At 36.6% G+C, this 16,953-nt stretch overlaps 1 protein-coding gene across 2 annotated transcripts in view; it reads right to left on the bottom strand.

Annotated features, from left to right (window-relative positions):
* Nucleotides 1-16,953, bottom strand: part of rbpms2b (RNA binding protein, mRNA processing factor 2b) — a 216,282-nt gene that overhangs the window by 184,973 nt on the left and 14,356 nt on the right. The window lies entirely within an intron of this gene.

Consider the following 16,953-nt stretch of genomic DNA (forward strand, 5'->3'; position numbering starts at 1 on the left):
TGTTATGTAATTAGTCATGTAAATGTTTTTTCAGATATCTATCAACGTGTATTAAGTCTTTATTCCTAATTCATTAAAGTACATCTTTTGTGTTCCTCAGAACAAAGAATGTCATATATAACTGTAAATAGTTATATAATTTTCATTTCACTTCATTGTCTACTGAAATCTCAAAAGCTTTTTTATGCTTGCTTAATTTTACATGCTTGTATGGTTTGTGTTGTTCAGAAAAAAAGAGCCCTACTTTAATGGATATTGTTTAACCTTCTGCTGCACGTAGCACATCCAGACACACATTCAGATGCAACTGTTCTTTTTCTTCCAGTAACACAAAGCTTTAATATAGCCTTAACCAAATTCCAAGTACATTACATCAGATTCATTTCAAGTGGAACATAAACCCTTTGGGTCTTTACGCTATTACTACTTAAAATGGAGAGAGAGAATAACAAGAAAAAAAACTAATTCAATTCGTCAAACTATTTCTGGGAAAACTTTCAAATTTTCCAAGCCAAAGAAAACCGCTGTCTCATTTTTGGGGTCTTTTATGCAGTCTAGTCATCCGAATACAGGTCAATCACTTCTTCAGAGCCATGGAACACAATAATATGTAAGCAATATCCCATATTTAGGAAAACGTCAACCTCACAGCACCATTGTTATTTTGTGAACTAGCCAGGCATTACCACAAACATCTTGGGCATGACCACAGGGCATTGTGGCAAATAATGTTTTTCCTCTCTTTTCCACTCACGATGAGCTGTGTTTACATTTGAATTTTTGCTTTATGACAGTTCACAGAGGCTATATTAAAGTTATCAAGTTTTAGGGTAAAATGGAACTGGGCCAGAGATACTTTTTTCAAAAATAAACCAGTATGTGTGTATACTAGAGCCATATATAAAGAAAGCATCTGATGACAGACTGTGGGTGTGACATGGCTGAAGTGTGCAATGCCATTCCTACGTGCCAGTGGCTTTTGTTGAACTCTTTTTGTTGAGTCGGACCTTAGATACACATTGACTTGACAAAAGGTAATTGAATACTTATAGAATACCCCCTGCTTGTTCATTAAGCAGTTTCACACAAGAAAGAATGCTTGGTAAAACTTAGCTAAATACATTATATCTTTTCTGAAATAATTAAAAACTGAATTTAAAATGCATAGTGTAACAATGAACTGATAAGTGTTATTTCAGTTACATTCATTCATGAGATTGTACAATGTATTATTGTACAATGCATTACAGGGCATAGAAAATGCATTAAAACTACTTTTATAATGCATAATACATAAAGGCTTTACGTAAAGTGTTACCGAATGCTTTTATTCAGACAAACAGCAAGATTGCATTCATAGTTCAATATTTAAGAAGATAATACTGAGTCACTTCCATTACTTTTTCATCGTAATCAAAAATAGTTCTGATAAAGGCAAAGCAGAATCATTTCAACTCAGTAGAGGTTTTCTTGAATTTGTAACTGAATCAGTGTTTTTGACCAAATCAGTTTAATGAATGATTTAATTATTTACTCAAAAAGAGAAGAGATTTGTTTCATTTCTGAATTGAGTGGTTGAGTGAAAGATTCAGTAATTCACTATAAAGATAGGCTGAATCTGAATATATATAATAGATAGTAGGTGGGAAACTTTGTGAAAATAGTAGTATGTCCATAATCATAAAACAGTAGATGAAAAGAAACTGGATGCTGTATGATGAACTGAGAGGATTTGGGAAAGACAGGGAAGCGATGGAAATGATGCTGGTAGGTCACATGGCAATGACAAAATGACAAATGTAGAATGTCCAGATTTTATTCAAACTACTCATTATGAACATAGAACAAAGTTGTTTATATAAGTGACCCTGGACCACAAAATCAGTCTTATGTGTCAATTTTTCGAAATTGAGATCATCTGAATTAATAAGATTTCCATTGATGTATGGTTTATGAGGAGAGGACAATATTTGGATACAACTTTTTTAAAATCTGAAATCTGAGGGTGCAAAAAAATGTAAATACTGAGAAAATAGCCTTTGAATATGTCCAAATGAATTCTTAGTAATGCTGTTACTAATCAAAAATGAAGGTTTGATATATTTAAGGTAGGAAATTTACTAAATAACTTCAATGAACATGATCTTACTTAATTTCATAATGATTTTTGGCATAAAAGAAAAATCGATCATTCTGACCCATACAATGTTTTTTTGGCTATTGCTTAAAATATACCCCAGCGACTTAAGATTGGTTTTGTGCTCCAGGGTCATATATATTATTATTATTATTATTTACTTTAGACACAGCTGGGAATTTTTTTGTAGAACAAATCAGTTGACTGAAACCTTTAAGGATTCACTCTTAAATACAAATAACAGGCACATAACAGGCACATAACAGGCAAATAACCCCCTTCTCTATCTCCATCCTCTCTTTAGCTCTTGCTAGACAGTACAGAACCGCCTATAGCTCTCTTTCTCATGTTTGAAGTCTATTACACTGTTTTGACTAAATGGATGATTTTCCAGAGGGGATCTGACCAACAGCCAACAGTAAACCAGCAATGCCCCTCTGAGCAGTTTGACGTAAATCTTCTAATTCTTCAGCATCTTTATTGGCAAACGTTTACATCCATGTGAATCATAATATGGACACATCAATCTATATACAGACATAAAGACTTCTTTCATTTCACTGTGCAGACCACTAAACGCAGCATAGTTGTGTTTTCCATCATCCATCTCTCCCTATACATTTAATCTGTTTTGGTTTATATGATCTTTCTAAAAGGCCACATCTCAGCACAGCGGCAGATGGAGATTTCCATAAAGTGTGGTGTTGTTGGTAACTGAGAAGACTCTTGAATAAGGATCATTAGACCCTTGGGTTTCTGGTAACAAATCTAGCACGCCAGTCCTCAAGAACAAATCAAAGTGTTTTTGAATCTGTTTCTCACCCTCTGGATTCATTGCAAACCTCATAAGAACAAAATAAAAATACTCTGGCAACAGTTTTTCTGAAAACATAGAGGGCCTTTATACTTGCCTAATTTACTCAAGAAACAGCATTTTTGAAGGAGTAAGCACGTTATACTTTCCTAACAAAAACACAAAACCCTTATTATACATTTTTGTGGAATAACTGAAAAGCAGAATGTAGATATAATGCTGTAGTAGTGCTGACACTAAGTACATTTTGGCCGTTGTTGCATGTGTTGTATTTTTATTCAATTACTTTTTTTTTAAAGTGTCAAACCAGGAAAAAGGTAGAATGAGGGGCTCGATTGATTGACAGGTGGTCAACCCAATAAAAACCACTGAGTAAATACTGACAACAGTCACAGCTCACATACATCCACATCATCAGACACAACAACACCAGTGGAAATAGCCAAGTAAGCTTGTATGACTTATTTATGTGAATGTGCATGCTGCAAACTACTTATTTATAAGTACAGTTAATTCTGCAACAATTATGATGCTTAAAATGAGAAAATATTGACTTGCAGATACCAAAGCAGTAGGCACACTGCATTACATTTAGAATGAAATCTGTACTCTGAGGTCCATCCACTGGCCTCATCACTGTGCTGAGAAATGCCCTCTGCCCTCTGGCATTAGTAGACTTTCTTATATCGTTTCACATTTCAGTAAAATTTCACAAGCCTCATCACAGAGGTCATGGAGCTCATATCCCATTTCTCATTTAATAATTCTGCACATTTGTAAATCTGAGCAGCCTACAGTATTCTGGCTTTTATGTATAGTTCATGTAACACAACATCAGTCTTTGTGCTACTTTGTAGTTAAAATGAGCTTGGAATTAAAATTAGAATCAGTTATTCTGCATATACTACAAATATGCACTAATGTTCAAAAGTTTGGGGTCAGTAAGATTTGTTTTTAAAGAAATTATACTTTTACTTTTGCTAATAAATACTTTTATTCAGCAAGAAGACATTACATCAATCATAAGTGACAATAAAAAACCATTTGTAATGTTAAAACAAATTATATTTCAAATGAATGCTGTTCTTTTGAACTTTCCATTTATAAAACAATCCTGTAAAAATAATTATAATGTAACTTGGAAAATTAGAGTAATGGCTGCTGAAAATTCAGCTTTGCCATCAAAGGAATCAACAACATTTTCAAAATATAAAATTATTTATTTTAAATTGTAATATTATATTTCACAAAATGATTGTTTTACAGCATTTTCAATCAAATAATATATATATATATATATATATATATATATATATATATATATATATATATATATATATATGTGTGTGTGTGTGTGTGTACAGATCTAAAAATTTTGAACAGTAGTGCAATACAGTGGATTATATATGATGTATGATTAACTGATCATAATTCAGTTGCCATCATTTTCATTGGTTACACTGTTTTAGAAGGAAATGATGTCACAGTTGACGTCAGCTCATGCATTATGATTCTTAGAAGGAAGAACAGATTTTCTCCACACAGGGGTTCTCTCTCTCTCACACACACACACACCAGTGAAAGGACACAAGGAAACAGGAAGAAAAGTCACCTTCATCCTTTATACTCCCTCGGAGTAAAGCAGCAGCATTTTTCTTTCCTTTTCAAATGATATTTTTCCTCATAAGCTCTCCAAATCACCCACCCTCCTTTCACTTCTGTTAACCCCAGTAACACATTCCTCTTTTCATCTTCTCACATCCTTACATCTTTGAGATGGCATGAATGCGTCATGAAGCATGTTTGGGGCTGAGTGTGGAGATGCAGTGCCAATCTGCATGCATAATTCCCTGTTATATCAGCTGAGCAGATGGGCCAGATCCTGTCCCTGGTGATTGACCTATCTAAGCGTTTTTTTTTTTTATCACTCCTTCTCTTTCATCTGTTATTCATTCGTCATTTCACTTCTCTCTGGAGTGGTTTTCGCACAGGTTTTTTTTTTTTTTTTGCTTATTTTACTTATTTATTTACTATTTAATACTATTATTAGTCAACTGTTCGGTGGACATCTAGTGGAGAAGAATGAAACCGAATGAAACCAAGACTGCAGAGACTCCGTCTCCAACATTCCCTCCTTCCTCTTTCTCTCTGACTCCTTCCTGTGTCTGTGTTCTGAATGTAGGTCTCCACGTGCCTACAGCCATCAGCAGCAATCAGTTCTGCCCCAGTTACTGAGGCGTCACATAAGCACACATTCACAACATACAGCATGTACATGCAGAACATAGATTCATGCACACTCATGAATCCACACATACTGTAATATGCACACACAGACAACTGCACCATCCATCCAAAACATCTTCCAACTAAATTAGCTTGTTTGAGTGCACCTATGTTACATAGAAATTAATTCAATTAGTTTTGTCTATTGTGAAAATGCATTTTAGGAGGTGTATTCTTATGTATTGTGCTTAAAAATAAAATAAAATAAAATAAAATAAAATAAAATAAAATTAAATTAAATTAAATTAAATTAAATTAAATTAAATTAAATTAAATTAAATTAAATTAAATTAAATTAAATTAAACAAATGTATGTTGGTTCTTAATTTTGTGTGTTTTCTCCTTGAGCATCAATGTCTGTTTATGCCTTTGGGATGTGTATGAATCCCTCAAGTGTCCTTGAGTGGCAAAACTGTGTATAGCCATGTGGGAAAAATCTAAATGTGCAGAGCATGCTGGGAAGCTGAAGAACTTATATGACCTAGAGGCTTTTTGTCAAATAAGTTTTGCACAACAAAAGGTTAAGAACATCAAGTACATCAACTTTTAAATAGGATAATTTGTATCTTGGGAAATATATGTAGGCTACATATCTATGCCAAATAGCTAAGAGACAGACTTTCTCTCTTTCCATGGCTTGTGTTTTCAGTACAAGAGCTTTCCACCTTTTGATGACATGACCTTATCTTTACTCCCTCTGAGGGGTGTCAGAGATGGAGAGAGTGAACCCCGGAGGTGAGGGATCAATGTAAGGATGGAGAGGGGAAACCTCGGCAGTTTGCCCTCTCGCTCAGCCTGGTCCTTAACCGTCTCCCACGAGACAAATTAAAGGAGATGGCAGGGTCTCTCTCACACACACGCTCATTACACAGGCATCATGTGAGGGACACATCTATCACATCACATGTGTATCCATCTACAACCATCACCCCCCTCTGTTAAATAAATCATGGACAGGGATCCCCTCAGTGCGCATATAACACACATCCTTGAACATCTCATTTGCATGACATCCATATGTGCTTCTAATGAGGAAATAATGAACTAATCTTCATTCTCATAGATCAATGTATATTAATAAAATGATAGATGTTAAAGCATTTTGATATCTGTGTGGCTATTTTATTCTTAGACATGTTTAATGAATGTTGAATGTACAGTTTAGATTCACCCTCCCCTGTTTTACTGACACCATGTTTTCCATGTGACTCAGTTTTGTTGCGAGTTTGGATTTCAGCATCCAATTTATCATTTTGTTTGTTTGTGGAATGTTCAGTTGGTTCCTATGTTTAATTAGATCTGAAAATGAGTTATGCTGGTATCTTCTGCAGGATTAGTGTGACTCAAAACTGGCTCACTGAGGGGATATGTATTACGCTCCAGTTGTTAAGTTTGTGTGGAAATGAGTCATGTTTAGAAAATTGTCGAGTTATTTTGGGTAGGTGATTATCTATGAAAATCTGTATAATTCTGCCACACATGCATTGAATGATGCTGCAATGATGCTGTATCCTGGTGTCATGCTTAATTATTGGTCTCCTCTGCAGAAAGCGGAGTGTGGGGATTATAGAGTGTTAATCCTACTTAGAAGAGCTATGAAACTGAATGTTTACATTATGTAATGTTTCCTTAATCATATTCAGACCTTGAAAATGTGGTTTTTCTTGCATGCATTGCCAAAATGAAACATTTTTAGTTATGTCCTCATGTGCTGCAAGATCATGCAGTGTATATATAGATATTTGTCTTCATTTTGAGGACTGTAATATTTCACTATGAGGTCTGAAGGAATGTGTTCAGGCACTAGTTTGGCAGGAGGTTCAACATTTTGATATTTTGAGTTAAATTAAGATACATATATAACGAATGCCTTTTTCAAATAAGACTTTCTCTGAAAAAGAAAAAAACTGAATCCCACATTGCATAAGTGTTCAGAGCCTTAACTCTATACCCTTGGCAGCAATTACATCCTCAAGTGTCTTTTAGGGTATTATGGGTAGTGTTGCACTCCTGTATTCGGTGATTCCTGCTGTTCTACTCTGCAGATCTTTTCAAGCTATGTCAAGTAGTTGGTTGAAGTTGGTGGTTGAAGTCTGGGTCTGGCATGCTGCCAAAGGTCACTTACAGAGGCTTCAAGCCACTCTTGCATTGTCTTGGGTGTGTGCTTAGGAGGATAGTCCTGATGGAAGTTAAACCTTCCTCCCAGTCTGAGTGCTCTGGATCAGGTTTTTTGTTGTTTTTACTAAGGGTATCTCTGTATTTTGTTGCATTCACCTATACCCTCAAAACCCCCCGACATCATGATGCTACCATCACCATGCTTTACTGTTGGGATAGTATTGTGCAGAAGATGCTCCAGACTGAATTTTTTTGAGGAAGTCTAAAGACTTGTTAGAGAGGTTGACTCCTAATCCTAAGGTTGTCGGTTCGAGTCTCGGGCTGAGGTGTCCTTGAGCAAGGCACCGAATCTCCCAACTGCTCCCCGGGCACCGCAGCATAAATGGCTGCCCACTGCTCCGGGTGTGTGTTCACAGTGTGTGTGTGTTCACTGCTGTGTGTGTGTACTCTGGGTGGGTTAAATGCAGAGCATGAATTCTGAGTATGGGTCACCATACTTGGGTGTATGTCACTTCACTTCACTTAATGCTTGGAACTGAGGTTTATCAGACCAGAATGTTGTTTAGATGCTTTTTGTAGTGCACATTTCAAGCAGGCTTTCATGTCATGCATTGAGTAGAGACTTCCTTCTGGCCAATCTGCCAATAGAACTCAGATTGTTGGAGTTGCAGTGCTGGTTGTCCATCCCACACATGATCTCTGGAGCTTAGCCAGAGTGAGCATCATGTTCCTCACTTCTATTATTAAAGCCCTTCTCCACCATTTGCCCAGTTTGGCCAGTCGGCCAAATGTAGGAAGAGTCTCGGTTACTTCAAACTTTCAAACTTCAAACTTTCCATTTAATAATTACAGAGGTCAATTATTCCTTTACACACTAATTACTATTAAGGGGCAGATGACCATTAATACAGACTAAAGATTTTTGTGCTGTTACATGCACAATACTATCTTATGAACTCATAAAAGTGTGATACAATATATACGATAATGCATGCCCTTTTAACTTGTGCATTACAGAAACAGTTCCTCTCATATATTAGTACTTGCTCAGTAATTCACCTGATTGTTGATGCCCTGGTGGATTTTCATACAGACTACCGCAGCATAATTTTATTAAAAATCATTTTATTTCATATGTGCAACTTGGGAACAATTATTTCATAATTTACTCTACTGCACTGCTGAATATATTTCACACAAATCCTACTGGCAAGAAAAATCACAAAATCAGAACCCATAAGCAAAACCGTGTTTTACCACAGCTGTGTTCACATTATTTATCGTGTTTTTGCTCACATTGTTTGTGGATTGAACAAAGCTGTTGCCTCGGCAGAGAGCTTGATGATCTGTAGACAGCATGACCTAGATAGAGAAATGTGCCAGCGTATGAAGTCAGAGAGCCTCTGATCAACAACAGTAAAGAAAAGTGTAGAAAGAAAGAAAGAAAGAAAAAAGGAAAGTATGGAGAGCAAGACAACGTTTGTGGAGAATTTGGAGAGCAGATAAGATGAGCACCAAAACAGAAAAGTGACACTACTGGAGCTGGAGACTCTACTTCTTACCTTGTCCCATTCACTCCTTCTCTGTCTCCTCCATTTGTCCTCTTTCTCACTTTCCCCTGTCCTCCAGCCTTTGAATGCATCTCCTCCTCCTAATGAGCAAAGGCTGAGGGCCAATAGCCCTCTCCATGTTCAATGAACTCTAAACTAAGTTGCATTTCAATACAGTCTCTCTCCCTCTTTCTCTCCCTCTCCTTCCTCAATCCTGGACTGTCCTCCTGTATGTTTGTCATTTTAAAAAAGGAAGCATTTTTACTTTCTTTCACCTTGTACACAGTTTTAATACTTTAAATTATTAAGATAAAAATTCAATTAAATTCAACAGATTTAAGACTTTTCTAAAACATTCAACATCTATCATATCTATAGAATCTAAAGCTCTAAGTAAAGCACTCATTAGAGACTTCAAATCTCCCATTTCACTGTGAATCCTCGATGAGTAACCTTGGCCACTGAGTGCTTTAAATAGCTAAGGAAGGTGTCAGCTACTCACACAAGTGGAAATCTGTTTGTGTGAACGCAAGTCTGTGTGCAGAGCACCTGGATTTAATGATGAGGAGAAATCTGCCCTCTCTTGTCCTTTTGTAACCTTCTCATAAATTAATTCAAGTTTGGTCAAAGAGTTTACTGTACTAATAACACATACTGTAACTTTAACTTACTGTAAACCTTTCTCTCATAAAAAATAAATAACTTATTTACTAAAACAAAGCTGCACAAACATCTCAAAATCCTCTGATTGTTGACAGCAGAAGCAATGGCATATGACTACTTACAAAATATTTCTAAACACCAAGGAAATTATTGATAAGAGTAAAATATAGTAAAATGCAGCGCAGGTCATGCCTGATCTGGTAGTGTGTAGCACCTGCTGCTCTATATATTCTTCTGAAAGATCCTAACATTAGAAAATGGTGGCAGATTTATTTTTAACTATCATTTCCGTCTGACCTTAACAGATTGAGTGGCACATTTCAGTGGTTTGTGCACCTGTTACAATAACATAGATTTTGCAAAGAGGCTTTTGGGGCAGACTGTTATAGTTTGAAACTCAAAGTAAGGGTTCAAAATAAAAAAAAATTAAAGCACATTACATTTTTTAAGTATAATAAGACTTCATATTGGAGCTGTAGCCTGGCCTTATCCTCTTCTCATTGTTACCCATCTGCTCTCACTGCTCTATCAAATAAAAGCCAAAAAAAATTCCAAATAATTAAAAATATATATATATATGTGTGTGTGTGTGTGTGTGCTGATAATAAAATAATGATGGAGCTTTGAATGACTTCTTCTTATTATAAAAAGCCCTGCAGTTACTTGTTAATTTCCCATTTAATGGCTAGTTTACTCAAAATCCACTCGAAACGATCAAATCCAGACACAGTCCCACTAGAGGAGTTTAGGGTTCAGAGTCATGCTCAAGGACTCAGATGTACAGTATACAGGCTGTTACAGTCATGACCTCTCAGTTGCTGCTGTTTGGTGTTTCACCAGAGCAGACAGAGTCAACTGTGCTACAGTCAAACCCACAAACCCTTCTGAGGTGAAAGCAAAAACCTCTGTTTTCTCCATTCATTCCATATCATTCTTTCCTCTCAGAGCCCGTCAGAAAAAGGAGAACTTTTCCATGGAACATAAGTCTTCAAAAACAAGAGGGAAAAAAATCATAATAATTGTTGCCTGACATTTGTTTTTTTCCCCGTTTTACATTTTCCACATCTTGTACCTCAATCAATCAAAATAGAGATGAATAGAATTAAATGGCCATTCAGACAATGGGAATCCACACCACTTGTAAGCGGACATTAGTCATGTGTTGTCCAAATAGTGATCTTACATGCTGTCCCTCTACAAGCTTATCTGGTTTCAAGATGTTCAGTTTCTCTGTGGAAATAATGAATGGGTACTAAAGCATTCTGACTAACCAAATCCATCCTCTTCTCACCATGTGTCACCATAATGGTAGTTTTAGGATCTTGATCACTCTTGCTTTCTGGATCCGCACTGCTCATGAGTCACAATTTACTCTAATGTGTCATTTTCAGTGAGACTGACTGCCGTGAAACAAATGCAAAACTTTCAGTATTGATATGCATGTAGCATGTTTCATTCTCTGCTGTTATTTTTTTTATTGAAATAAGTGTTTACTGGATGTAAGTATTCAATGTAAGACCTGTGGTTCTCCTGTTTTTGAAGACTCAGCAATGGTGTACAGATACTTACGTTTTAACTGCGGTCACTCCATCACTTAGACAGCTTTATGATGTTTTGGCCCGTGCTCATCTTCCTGTTGATTTTTTTTTCTAGTTTGGACATCAGACAAGGATAGTGTACATCCACATTGGATGCATATCTGCTTAATTTGTGGTTAGCGTGTTTTGCTCTCTAACTATTCTGTGTGGTCAGAAATAATTTCAGTGGTTATTTTATGTTAATTGACGTACTTCAGTGCTGACGCACACACATATTTTCTATGGTTGCTCATGAGGAACGTGACAAACCACAGACAGCCCCATATGAACGGGCGACTGCTGAAACAGGAAGAAGGGTTGAGGCCAAGCAGCTCTGTACTTAAGCCAGATTTCCTCTCACCCTTTACAACCCCCCTCTCCGTCTCATGTCATTTCATCTCATTTTCATTCATTTTCTTGGATAGTTCACTCAAAAATAAAACATTCTACAGTATCATCATTTACTCATCTTTATAGAAGTCCAAGCCCATTTTACCCATTTTTCTTCTGTGAAACATAAATATTGATATTTCAGATCAACTTTACACAGGTCTAAAGTTATCATAGCTTTATAACTTGAGGGCTGTTTAAGATCATTAAGTCAATGAGTTGAAAATTCATATCAAATCAGTCCTTTTTCTTTTTATATTTGAAACGTTCATTCCAATTTGTGAAACAGTCAGATTCATTGAACTATTTACATGAAGCGTTTTCAATCTGATTGAGCCATCAGTTTGATTGTAGCAGATTATTTGGTTTAATGTAAGTTCTCGAGTTAATAGCTCACTATGAAGGTAGATTCTCACTGAATAATGAATTAAGATTCACACAGTGAATAGGAAGATTCTTCAATAGCAAACTATTCCTTCGACAACAGCCTTTTTATGCTTTCTTCCACTAGTCATAACTAGAGGCAAAGAGATGGGAGCATTAGCCTCAGTAATGATAATGAAAGGCCGCAGCTGCACTGAGCTACAAATAGCTTTTATATAAGGCAACACAGCCACAGATAGTCATAAATAACAAGCATTTCACAGAATATCAGCTTGCATGCCAAGATTTAACACTGTCTACGTCTATCAATGCAATCTGTACTATCATGCTAACAGTATGACATTATGATCACAATGTGACACCACACACACACACACACACACACACTGGAAAACGTTCTCACACAAACATCATGAAGAGCAGCCAGGCCAAGGAGGCAGTGCTGTCTCCATGACAACTGCCTAGAATGTGGAGATTAGTATCAGCATGCTTGTCCACATCTCTGCTGCTCTCTGCCGCTCTCTCTCGCTTCCTCTTGAACCATCTCTTTCCCTCATTCTGTCAGTCTCTTCATCTCCCACCGGATGAAGATGTTTCTTCTAAAACACTGTGCAGTACAGCAGACATCAGAGAGAGAATGTTGAAGATCTGTTGAACAGTCATGCAGTTCATGTGGTATGTCTGGAGGAAATGGTGTTCATGTGGAAAAACACAAAGATTTAGGTATATAAACTATATGCACATTATACACATTTGTTTTATACTCATAAATATATATTTTAATGTATTTTAAAATTTAGTTTATTCCTGCAAAGCTGACTTTGCAGTGGTCTTTACTGAAGTTTACTGTTGCATGAACCTTCTAGAATTCTTTGATGATCATAAAGTTTAAAGCTTAAAGCAAATTGTATTTCAAATGGAAATCTTTTGTAACATTAAAATTATCATTTTATTAATTGAAATTATCCTTGCTGAATAAAATTGTGAGTAAAAAATGTGTGAGTATATACTGTCACCAGAACATTTTCATTTTTCATGCATCTACACCTGTGTCTTTTTAGGAATCATGCAGTGAACCGTTTAAAACTGCTTGCACCTGTTTCAATCGCCAACTGGCCACTGTGACCCTTGGCAAAGGCAAAAGGCAAAGAGGTCTGGGTCAGGCTCTCCTGAACGCAGGATGTAAATCACAAACCTGTATATTTTAGGTGATTATTCAAATTCAAAGAATATGCAAATATATGATATCACATGAAGATGGCGACAGCCAGGAAGGTAGATTCTGAAAATGTTCCAGTCTGTTAAATTGTGTACACCTGCAAATAAATAAATAAATGCTAACACTGTAAAGCATATTTTTTCATCCACAATTTGGTATTTAGAAGATGCCTTCACTGATACAAGTAACAGAGGCATTGCTATTTTAGTTTTTATAAGTAGCTTAATGTTCCGAGTGGAACTCCTTCACGGTCGGAAATCTGAGAAATTAAACAGGAATATTCCAAATTTAACTCTAGTAGGGACGCATTATTTTTACATGGTGGTTCAGACTGATATTTTTTAAATGCCAAAAGGAATCCTGGTGTCTGCAAGAACATGTGTTTTTTGGTTTAGGTTTGCTAACTACCTATTTAAAGGTTGAGCAGCTCATTTTGTTTTCCAGAGCTGCAGGGGTTTACTCCCTCAGGTCCAGTAAGTTTGTAAGGCGGAGTAAAGTGGTGGCAGATACTGCCGAAGCCCCTCCCCCTTTCCCACGATCGTTTAGCAGCTCTCTGTCCTAAGAAGAGGCTTCCTCAAAGAGGCACAGCTCTCTAACCCATTACTCTCTGTTTCCTGCAACAGCTTTAGTTTACAAACACTGGGGGGTGGAGGGGGTATAGGAGACACTTCCACAATTCAGCCATGTTTCCGTTTCTCACTTACTCTTTCTCACACTATATCAACACGTGATACACAGCACCTCCACTGCAATAATGGGGAGGTTTAACAAATAGTGCTTTATCCAAATAAATAAAAATATGATACCATACAAAACATGCCAAGACATTGATTGTTCCCCAAGTTTATCACCAGAGAGAAAAAACCAGTGTGAAGTTAATTAGAATTAGTGGCAAAATTAAAAGCCTAAGCAGGCCATTGCCATTTCCAGATATGATGATCGACTGAATGTCCAGTAAGTGGTGTTAAAAGTGTGTTCAGTTTTATAGATAAATTTGAATTTGGCACTTAAAAGGTTAATGCTCATTCTCTTTTGAAAATAATGAGCTACCTACACTACACCATACCTTACTCTAAACCTAACTGACAATGGGAGCAAAAACAAGCATGACAACAAAAAATTAAAAATAAAAATTCTGAAGCAACATGCCTTTAACTTACCTCTACAAGAGCTTTTTAATTGCAAAGTGCAATGCTGTACCAGGTGAGCTACTGAGCAAGTTTACTGTCAGAAAAACCTCACATATGTAATAAATGTCAAATCATGCACTGCACCAGAAGTGTTTTGAGGTTTTAGTACTACTGATGGCCACTTCAGCTAGAAAATGCAGGGAATTATAGGGAAATTGTGGAATTTTGCCAGATGTACTGTAGGTAGAGGCACGTATTTCCAATAAGCCTAAGCTATATTTATTCATAATTGATTATAATAGGAACATTTAAGTAGTAGAATTCAGTTCTTGTTCATTTGTTACAGGGTGAGTCTGATATGGGCTTGTTTTAACAGAACTGAACAACGTTAATATTGCTGGATTCCAGCATTAATGGGATTATTCATAAACCCATGTATATGGCTTCACAGTGAAGTCAACAGAAAACTAGCAGCTAAATCCACAATATAACACTTTCAACACCACATAGGAACAGACTCTGTACTAGACAACTCCATTCAGTGGCAGCGTTTATCCATTTAGGCAAGCTTCTGGATGGCTGGAAGTGAGTCTACTATAACACATTAAGCCCACGTTTCTTATATTGACCCCATTCAGATGTAATATACTAATGTGTGCATAAAGTGTCAGTGAAAAAAATTCTTCATGCTAATGTGTGAGCTTAAATGAGCTGTGCCAAGGATGCCGTGCCGTGTTCAGATTACCTCCTGATGAGGAGATGGTGTTGGGGTGTTATTTTTGTAGTGTCAGTGGGATGTGTATGGGGGGAGGAGAAACAGGAGGTTATGTAAACGCAGACGCTCGTCATCCTCCACACACCTGTGATTTCTGGATGATTCACACAGCTCACACACACTTTACCACTCTTTTACCTCGTTTACCACTGCGTTCAAGGTCCTGGTTGGTTTGGATCCATTTAGCGGTTTAGAAGAGCCACATGTGCCCCCTGCTGATAGATGTGGTAACTACACCATTTGGCAGAAAAAAGTATATTTCACCATTTATATACACTTGTATTTTTTGCAAGGAACATCTGTATTGCCATTTCGTCATGCTATAGATATTTTAATAGGGGTTGGCTTTTTAGAGCCCTGCTGTATCAGAATTTTTATTTTTTTTAATGGCTATTAACTGAGAAAGATGCTTTTGTTTTCTGCTAGATGTAGTTATGGAATCTACCAGTTGGGGTTAACGGAGTCATAGCCAAACCAACCAAACTACGACCCTTTGGAGAACAGCATGTGACTCAATGGAGCGAGGAGGAGAACATTTATAAGCTCCTCCAGACATAATGGCCTCTCATTTTAGAAATCCCTCCTTCCACATACAGTACTACCATGTGGGACAGAAATATACGCTTATATTTAAGATATACTTTGAGAACTAGATTGACATTAGTACACATTTATAGCAAATAGAAAATCAAAAACTACAAGTCTCGATTTAATAAATCAGCACTACCAAAATAATTTTACTGGTGAGAGGAAAAACTAAATCCAGCTTGAAGCCTTACTTTCAGAATAAAAAAAGCAGCACTTCCACCTACTGGTCAAGAAGAGTTAGTGTAGTAGAAAAACTCGATAGAGAACCCTGAAAAATGCACCAATTCCACTGAAACTGGACCCTTTTTCAGGACACTGAATTTTAGAAAGACATTTTAAATGAGCTTTACAGATCTGGAAACAGTTTAAACCTACAATAACTTTCCATCAATGTTAAAGAGTTGTGCAGTTTAATAATTTGTTAGTACAGTGATACTAACACTCAAAAGGTCCATGCTAAGTAATATTTTGCAGAAATGCATTAAGTGGCAGTTGAAACTCACAAAAGGGTTTCTTCAAATGTATTGAACTTAAAGCACTCCAGTTTGCTCAATATTTAGTGGCGTTTTTTTTTAAAACTAATCTTAAAAATTCATACCAATTTATTCCAACAGCACACACACGCCTTTTAAAAGAAACCTAGTCACACAGCACGAGTAATGCTTAAACACCTTTATTGTGCCCAGTCAAAAATTCAAACTTCACCTTTGTAAGCAAACTTGGCAGATAACAATGAGGTAGAATGACAGAGGAGCTTGAGAAATAGCTCTGCATGGAATGCATATGGTGAGAAAAAGACAGTCTTAGTTCTGAAAGTAATGTTATCCATTCAGACATTCAGCAGAGGATGATTAAAGTGACATTTGCATTTAGTCTGCTAAGGCTCTTGGTACATTCAAGGGAAGTCTATGGTTTTAAATTCAACAAGCAGCCATTTGGGCTCACACCCACAACACCTGCTGATGTACAATAAGTGATTAAAAACCTACCCCTTTACAAAGTGCAAATTAAAAAGTGCAATAAAACTACGTGCGGTCGATGGCCATTCTCATTTCAGGATTAATATATCAAGTCGGTTTGAAATCTGATCGAGAGCAGTAAAAGCAACGCCTAGTGGGAGGCACGCACTGAAATTGATCTGGATTGGCAATTAGATCTGCAGGGTTATGCGAAAAACTCTTGTTCTACCAAACAGAACACTGATAAGGCAAAAATACACTCCAAAAAACAAAGAAAAAAGGCGCAAAATTAAAAAATCTGCCAGGTAGATTGCTATTCAACCTTTTCCATGCCATACCTTAAAACTGTTTCATGTAAAAATT

The sequence above is a fragment of the Carassius carassius genome, chromosome 3 (assembly GCF_963082965.1).
Source record: "Carassius carassius chromosome 3, fCarCar2.1, whole genome shotgun sequence".
In the NCBI taxonomy this organism is placed as follows: domain Eukaryota; kingdom Metazoa; phylum Chordata; class Actinopteri; order Cypriniformes; family Cyprinidae; genus Carassius; species Carassius carassius.